Source organism: Lissotriton vulgaris, chromosome 5 (assembly GCF_964263255.1).
Source record: "Lissotriton vulgaris chromosome 5, aLisVul1.2, whole genome shotgun sequence".
Taxonomy (NCBI): Eukaryota; Metazoa; Chordata; class Amphibia; order Caudata; family Salamandridae; genus Lissotriton; species Lissotriton vulgaris.
In genome coordinates this window covers 1,958,810,203-1,958,818,110 of record NC_141693.1, presented here as the reverse complement: position 1 = coordinate 1,958,818,110, position 7,908 = coordinate 1,958,810,203, and positions in this window count along the sequence as shown.

Below are 7,908 nucleotides of genomic sequence, written 5' to 3'. Positions count from 1 at the left end.
AGGCGCAAGGAGAGGCGCATGGAGAGGCACATGGAGAGGCGCAACTAGAGGTGCAACTAGAGGCGCATGGAGCAGCACAACTGCCTACAAGACTTGTTCCTCCAGAAGTAGGGGCACATCAGGAAATCGAGATTGAAGCAGAGGTATCATCTGAGGAAGCCACTCCTCCTGATGATGATCCATTGTCTTCCAGATCCACAGAAAGAAAAAGGTCAAGTAGGGCTACTACAAGTTCTTCTTCAAGCCCCCTTCCTTCTATTGATCTTGATGTTGCTTGGAACCCACCAATGCAGTCTGAGAGTGAGGCACGCCATGAGCTGACAAAGGTAGCTAAGCCTAAAAGGAAGGTTCCCGCAAGGCTTCCACTTATGGGTGATGACGACAAACAAGAAGTGGTGTATTCTGCTGCTGATGAACAGTCTGAAGACGACCCAGTCATCACAGTCCTCACTCCAGCCCCAGCAGGCATGCAGCAGACAGACATTTATACCCTATCCCGAATTGCTGCTGAGCGGGATGTGGGCAGCGTGCACTGGTACCACCACCAACCCAGTTAACTACTACACCAACACGACCTACAGCTTCCATATTTTCTCATCAGAATGGCCGGCAGGGACCTCCATCCAGCTCGACCTCCATTACCTCAAGTAGTGGTGCTGTAAGTGCACAACAGAGTCAAATTCAGCCACGCCCTTCCTCCACTTCATCTGGCATTGAAACTGAAAATAGCACCTCCACCACCAGCAGACATCTCCAGTCCCCAGTTTGCGACTTCTTTAGTGTTAGCAAAAAGGCTGAAAACATGGTCGTTTGTTCGATTTGTAAAAATGTAGTTAGTCCGGGTAGTTAGTCGAGCCAGTGTAGTGTTGTTATGCCAGAGTCCAGATAGCAGTTCAAAATTGCGGCTATGTGGCTTGCTGCATACAATTAGATACGCTTTGTCTGTCTGTGTCAAAGAGGTATGCTACATCAGATTGCTTCACTCAGTGGTGCCTGCCTTGACCGTCTGCATGGCCCTGGCGTGCTGTGTGCTAATTACTATCCTTGAAAAGGAGATTCAGAGAAAGCACTTTTTTTTTTTTTTTTTTTTGGTGTAAGAATTTTATTGCACTTTTTATCACATACAGGGCATACCGAAAATCACCTACAGTGTGCTTGCCTACAACCACAACGGGCCGGCGTCACACAATCACAGTTTTCTGCCACAGTGCTAGTTGTACACAGCCCATCAGCCGACATCCAGCGGACCGGCGGCGTGTTATCAGATAGTATCCAGCCGTTTGTCAGTGCTATGCGCACTTCCTGTTACATCAGTAATCTTACATTTTACAGTGTTTTTTCCCCGCAACTTAGACTCAGCTTAACAGTGTATTCCCCAACTTGTAGTTCTCCTTCCGCATCCTTCCCTCTGTATCACAGCATCCTCCCTCCTAAGTGTCAGTACTGTACAATTGATCGCCCTGTGTTGTCACAGTCAGATTATCATATCACTCAGTTGCCGTTTCTGAATCCGACGTGCCATGTGCTAGTAAATAGGCACGTAAGTATCCCCAATAGTCTTTGGGCCTAGAGCCCACCGGCAGCTCCTCTTCGTATGTGTTGAGCGTATCTCGACAGTACACCATATCTTCAATCCAGCGTTTTACCTCTGGTGCTCTTTTGCTGTTCCAGTGGATTGACACCCTTCTCTTAGCTAGCAGTAGCGCAATAGCACAGAATTTACGCTTCAAGGCTTTCAGGTGCGGGGTGATTCCCAACAGACAGATCTTTGCTTCACATAACATGTTAACTCCTAGCATTTCGGTCAACACTTGCACCACTTGTTCCCAATATCCCGCCACTTTACGACAGTGCCATGCTAGATGCATGAAGTCCGCTTCCTCTTGGTTACACCTGCTACATTTTGAATCTTCCCTTAAGCCATGTTTATAGAGCCTCTGAGGTGTGTGGTAAACCTGATGTAAATACTTGTAATGTATGATTTTCAAATTCCCGTTGGGTGTCAGCATGCCCGTTAGCATGCAAGTGGAATCCCATTCTACATCTGTTAGGGGTTCCGCTAGCCCCGCACTCCACCTGTCCCTGGCCTTGTGTGTGTTATTTCCCACCGCCCCCTGTACACTCGCATAGAGTTTGGACACCAGGTGAGATGCTTTGGGTGTGGTTAGGAGTAGTCGCAGGGGTTCAAGGGTAGGTGGCTCCTCTGGGTGCGAAGGGTAGTGCTCCCATAGTGCCCTCTGTAGCCGATAGTAGTTGAATCTGAACAGTGGAGATGGGTTGCTGATGTAATGCAGCTTATCAAGTGTCTGGAATTCGCCATCTTTGTACAGGTCCCCCAATGTGTCTATTCCAGCCCGCCGGAACAGATCCATGCCAATCCTCTCCTGCGTTACCGAGAGGGCTGGGTGATTTGCCAGTGGGAGTGTGGGTGCGTATAGTGGTAGGCAGTTTGCCGCTTTACCTAACAGTCTCCATGCTTCTGTGGTAGCGTTAACTGTGTTAATATCACGGCCATGTAGCCTGGTGCGCTTATGTGTGAGTATATTGGCTAAAGGGATCGGGTCAGTATCGCCCGCCTCCACCGCCACATGTGTCAGGAAGGGCACTTCGTGGTACCAGAAGTGTGCGTACTGCGCCTGAGCGCATAAGTAATATAAGTAGAAGTCTGGTATTTTGAAACCCCCCCTGGCGTACGGCAGTGTCATGGTGCGCAGTTCCATTCTCGCCTGTTTACCCGCCCACAGCAAATTGAGGACTAGTGACTTGATATTACGGAAGACAGCAGCGGGGAGTTTTATCGGAATGTTGTTGAATAAATAGAGGAATTTCGGTAGCAGCACCATTTTTACTATTGCTGCCCTGTCCGCCAATGAAAGTGGGAGTCTGTTCCATTTTTTAACTTTATCTTCCAAGGTTGCCATCGTCCGTCCGTAGTTCGTCCTAATGACCAACTCAGGGTCTCTGTGGAACCATATTCCCAGATATTTTGTGGGTTCCTCTTGCCACTCTAATGGATAGTCTAATTTGGTTGGCTGTGTGCTGTCTGTTAGTGGCAGCACCAGGGATTTATCCCAGTTTATCGGTAATCCGGCTTGGTGACCAAATTTTATGTACTCTCTCAGGAGCGGATTTAGGTGTTGTTCAGGGTGTTTAACATATAACACCATGTCATCCGCGTATAGTAAGATATGTATAGGTCGGGAGGGCATTTGAATCGCTGAGTAATGGTGATGTTGGCGGATTTTGCAGGCTAGAGGCTCCAGCACCAGAGCGAAAAGCATTGGCGAGAGTGGGCACCCCTGTCGAGTGCCTCTGCATATTTGTATGGGTTCTGATATGTACCTGTTCACTCTGATGCGTGCCGTCAAATTCGTGTAGAGCATTGCAATCCATCCCTGAAATATCCATGGGAATCCCATGCGCACCAGCACTGCGTGGATAAAGGGCCAGCCAATAGTGTCGAACGCTTTAGCAGCGTCTAGTAGCACTGCTACTGCTTGTGTCTCCGGAGCCAGATAGTGCGCTAGCGCGAAGAGCGTGCGGGTGTTGTGTGTGGTGGCCCTGTCTGGGATAAATCCCGATTGATCAGGCCTGATCAACATCGGCATAAGTGGCTTTAGTCTGTCTGCCAACAGACTAGCTATGATTTTAGTGTCCACATTTAACAACGACAGGGGACGGTATGAATCGCATTTATCTACTTCTTTGCCCGGCTTCAGCAGTGCAATGAGCATGGCCTCCCTCAGAGATGCCGGTAGTGTTTGGGCCTCATGCGCTGCCCCATATAGCCGTACTAAGTGCGGGGCGAGTAAGTCAGCGTATGCCTTGTAAAACTCCGCTACAAAGCCATCTGGCCCCGGCGCTTTGTTATTAGGTAAGCGTCTGATGGTGTCTGTGACTTCTTCTATAGTTATGGGGCGTTCTAAGTATTTCCTATGGCCATCAGCTAACCATGCCAGCTCAACATCCTCCATGTACCTCAATAATTCAGCCTGTGTTGGTGAGGGGTGTTCCTCGTATAGTGTGCCATATGTGTGCATAAATTCTCGCAGTATACCTTTTGTGTCTGTGATCACCTCTCCGGTGCTGGTAGTTATGGATGCGATATTTTGTGGTGTTCTGCCCGAGCATATCTTTGCGGCCAGTTCCCTGCCGGGTCTACCTCCTTCCCCATATCTCCTCGCAGTGGCTCGCTTAGTTACATACTGTAGCACATCTGTCGCAAATTTGGCATGTTCCGTCAGTAGTGTTTGGATGTCTCCCAATATTTTAGTGTCCCCCGTCTGGGTGTATGATTGTTCCAGTATTCTAATGGCCTGTTCGCGTGTGTGCAGTTGCTGTCTTATATCTTTGAGGATTCCTGAGGTTGTACTGAGACAGACTCCCTGGATTGTAGCCTTAAAGGCCTCCCATAGTAACCCTGGGTCATCCGTTGTTGGGGCGTTAAGATCAAAGTATTCCCCTATCGCCTTATGTATTGTGGTAACGTAAACTGGGTCTTGCAATGCCGCTGCGTTGAATCGCCATGTGAAGGGTGGTGGGTCGTAGTGCGGGATATCTATCTCCAATAGTACCGGACTGTGGTCCAACAGCGTTCGCGGCAAGTGTGCAACATCTAACACCCATGAGAGTACATCCTGTGTGCCCAGACAGAAGTCTATCCTGGACCAACTGCTGTTCGCCGCGTTTATGTGTGTCGCTGTCGTCACCCCTGGGTTACGTGCCCTCCACAAATCTACCATATGCAGGTCACCCATGGCGTCTCGCAACATTGTCCTAGCATTCCCATGTTGTTCCAAAGTGTGCGCCGCTCTATCTAGTGCATCTTGCATCGTGACATTGAAGTCCCCTCCCCATATTACGTGAGGTGTCTGCATGTCTGTGATAGTATGCCATACCTTGCTAAAAAACCCAGGGTCATCTACATTCGGGCCATATGTGTTCACCAATAATATCTGTTGTCTCCTAATCCTGCCAGCTACAACCACGCTCCGCCCAGCTGTATCTCTGTGTATGTCGGTAATCTCGAAGCCCGTACCTTTCCTTATCAATATGCTCACTCCTCTTGAATAAGATGAGTAGCTTGAGTGAGTTACAGATTCAGCCCATTTAGCCCCTAGTGTGGAGGTGCTGTCTCGTTCCAAGTGTGTTTCCTGCAGGAAAACAATGTTAATTCGCAATCTATCAAAATAAGCAAACAATCGCCTAATCTTCTTCGGGTTGCCCAGCCCCCTCACATTCCAAGTGAGTAATTTCAGCGAGTTACTACGTGACATGTGTATGTATGGGGTGATGGATTTTCCACTTCAGACGTTGAGTCTGCGTTCCATTCAGTGTGCGTACAGTGGTATATCTCACAACATTCAGATGTGACAGTGGCATTCGTCGCTTGTGAATCTTACATACATGATAGTACATAACTAAGGAGTTCGCCATGCTTCTCAGACACAGAGGTTGCAGTCGGTTAGCTTCTGAATTACCCGCCCTCCCCCCACCCACTTTAGCACCCAAACTTTGCCAAAGCCATCCCTGAATTAACTTTAACAGTAACTTCAGTGTCCAACATAGTATGGGGTTCACCCTCCTGGGGGTGTCACCAGGTTCACACGTCGCCATCCACTTAATGGATGTGGACGGCCGCATGCGTATGCTTTAGTGATTAACTCGTGTGTGACATCCTCCAACCCCTTCCACCCACCCAGCATATGCAGCGTCGCTGGGAAGTGTTAATTCTAGTGCTTTACACTCCACTTTGTCTCAAGTCCTAGCACATAGGTGGGGTGGCTCCATGTTATGCATTAGTCTCTCGCGCTAGGCTAACAGCTTAATGACAGGCCCGGCCGGGGCGGCAGCCACTTGCACGCTACCCCCCTACGCCATTAGCCAGTCCACATGTCCAACCCCGCTTATAGTAGCCTTACTTGTACTTACTACCGGAACACCCCTTCCGCGGCATTGTAGACACAAGGTCCGTATTCACAGTAAGTTCGTGGTCGCCTTTCCAGTCCAGCTGCTGCCACCCACGTGGCCATCATGGTCCGCGTGTTATTCTGTAGTCAAAGGCGTCCTCAAGTGGCTGCAACTTGCTGTGGAGATTCGTAGTGCATTTCTGTCTGTCCTCGGTTAATTGCAATCATTCCACATCGCTTGTTGGTTCATTCCGCTCTTGTTGTTTTCTGCGTTTCCCTTGTTGCTTGACATATTCCTGTGCCGCCTGTACCGTCTGCAGTATGACAGGTTTTCCGCCGTTGATGATTTTGAGCTTTGCCGGGTACAACATGGCGTATTCGAGACCAAGTTCTCTGAGCTTCTTCTTGACCGGAGCAAATTCTTTCCGCGCCTGTTGTACAGCCATGGTGTGGTCTGGGTAGAACTCTAGCGTGTTTCCCTGATGTGTAATTTTCCCCAGCTCTCTGGCCAGTCTCAAGATCGTGTCTCTGTCCCTGTAATTTAGCAGGCGGGCGATGATCATGCGTGGGGCAGCGCCAGGTTTTGGTACAGGCGCCAGTGACCGATGCGCACGTTCTACGAGGAATACTTGGGATAGTTTTTCGGCTCCAAAGATCTCTCTCAGCAGTGATTCTATATAGGTCTCCATTTTCCCCGTGTTTGTGGATTCCGGCAGGCTTTCCACCGTTTTTTCCAGGCCCCCGCAGGTCTTGGTCATGTTCTTCTGGTCATCCTCTACCCGCGAGATTCGCTGTTCTGTTTCCGTGAGGCGCTCCTCGTGCTGTTCAATTTTCGCTGCCATGTTATCAACCCTCTGCACCACGTTGTCGAGTTTTCCGTTCATCTCATGTAGGCTTTGCTGTATCGCCCTCAGTACCGATTCCATGCCTGTGTCCTCCGGTGTTTCTCGGCCCCCGTCCGCTTCAGGGCCTGCCGTATTATTTTTAGCCTGATTTCGCTTTTCAAATTGGAGCTTGGATTGATTGCGGTCTGGCTTCCCCATTTCGGGGTGCTGTTGTGGTGCGCGGCCTTCGGTCGTTTTAGGGCTGCTGCCCGGTGTCACATTGGCCGCGGGGCTTGCGTGATGTGTTGTCGTTGTAGCCCCCCCTCGCGCTGGTCGTGTGGTCATCAGCTGGCTATTTGGAGCGCAAGTGCTGTCTGGGCCGTTATGGAGTGACCCCTGGTAGGTGCATCGGTTGGTGCTGGTCGTGGGTCGCCTGGGGCGCAGTGTGAGCAGCACCCCCCACTGTGGGATAGACGGTCCTCGCGCGGTCTATGCAGCTGGCGTTATGGCAATGGCAGAATGTGCAGATATACGGCGCTGTTGCGAGCGTCTTACCGGGCTTGTGTACCTCTGGCCCCGCTCGATCTGCAGAAGCCTACGTGCTCGCCGCGGGATCCCATCCGTCAGTGCGCTGCCTATGAGCCGATGTGTTGCGTGATGCACAGTATGCGCCTGGCACTTCACACCGCTACTGGTCTACCACGGTGGCTGTTCCTGGCATACTGTTACGAGGGTCCGACCGGTGGGGATGTTCGCCGCCGCCGCCGGCCTCATGCGTTCCACGGGCGCAGCCATCTTGCCTTCGGTGGAACGCACGGGGGGTCCTTGTGGTATTCCGTCTTGGAGCCGCTCACTGACCCCGTACAGCCCTAGATGGTGATTGGCAATCTCTGACCATGCGGCGCCCGGTATTCCCTCAGGTCCGACTCCGCTAGCCGCCTCGCAATCTTATCTTCGCCAATCTTCGGGAGCGGCCATTTTGTGGGGCCGCGGTGCAGTCTCCGTGATCTGGGCTGGATCTTTTGTTTCCCGTACCCCAGGCCACCTCTCTCCGTGCGATGGTGTCAGCCTAGTGTTCCGATGTTGGAATCCCCATTTGCTGCCGCTTTTGGTGGGGTTTAAAGGGGTCTAAGGCCGCTAGGCGCGCGACCGTCCGGCGGAGCTGACACGTTAGT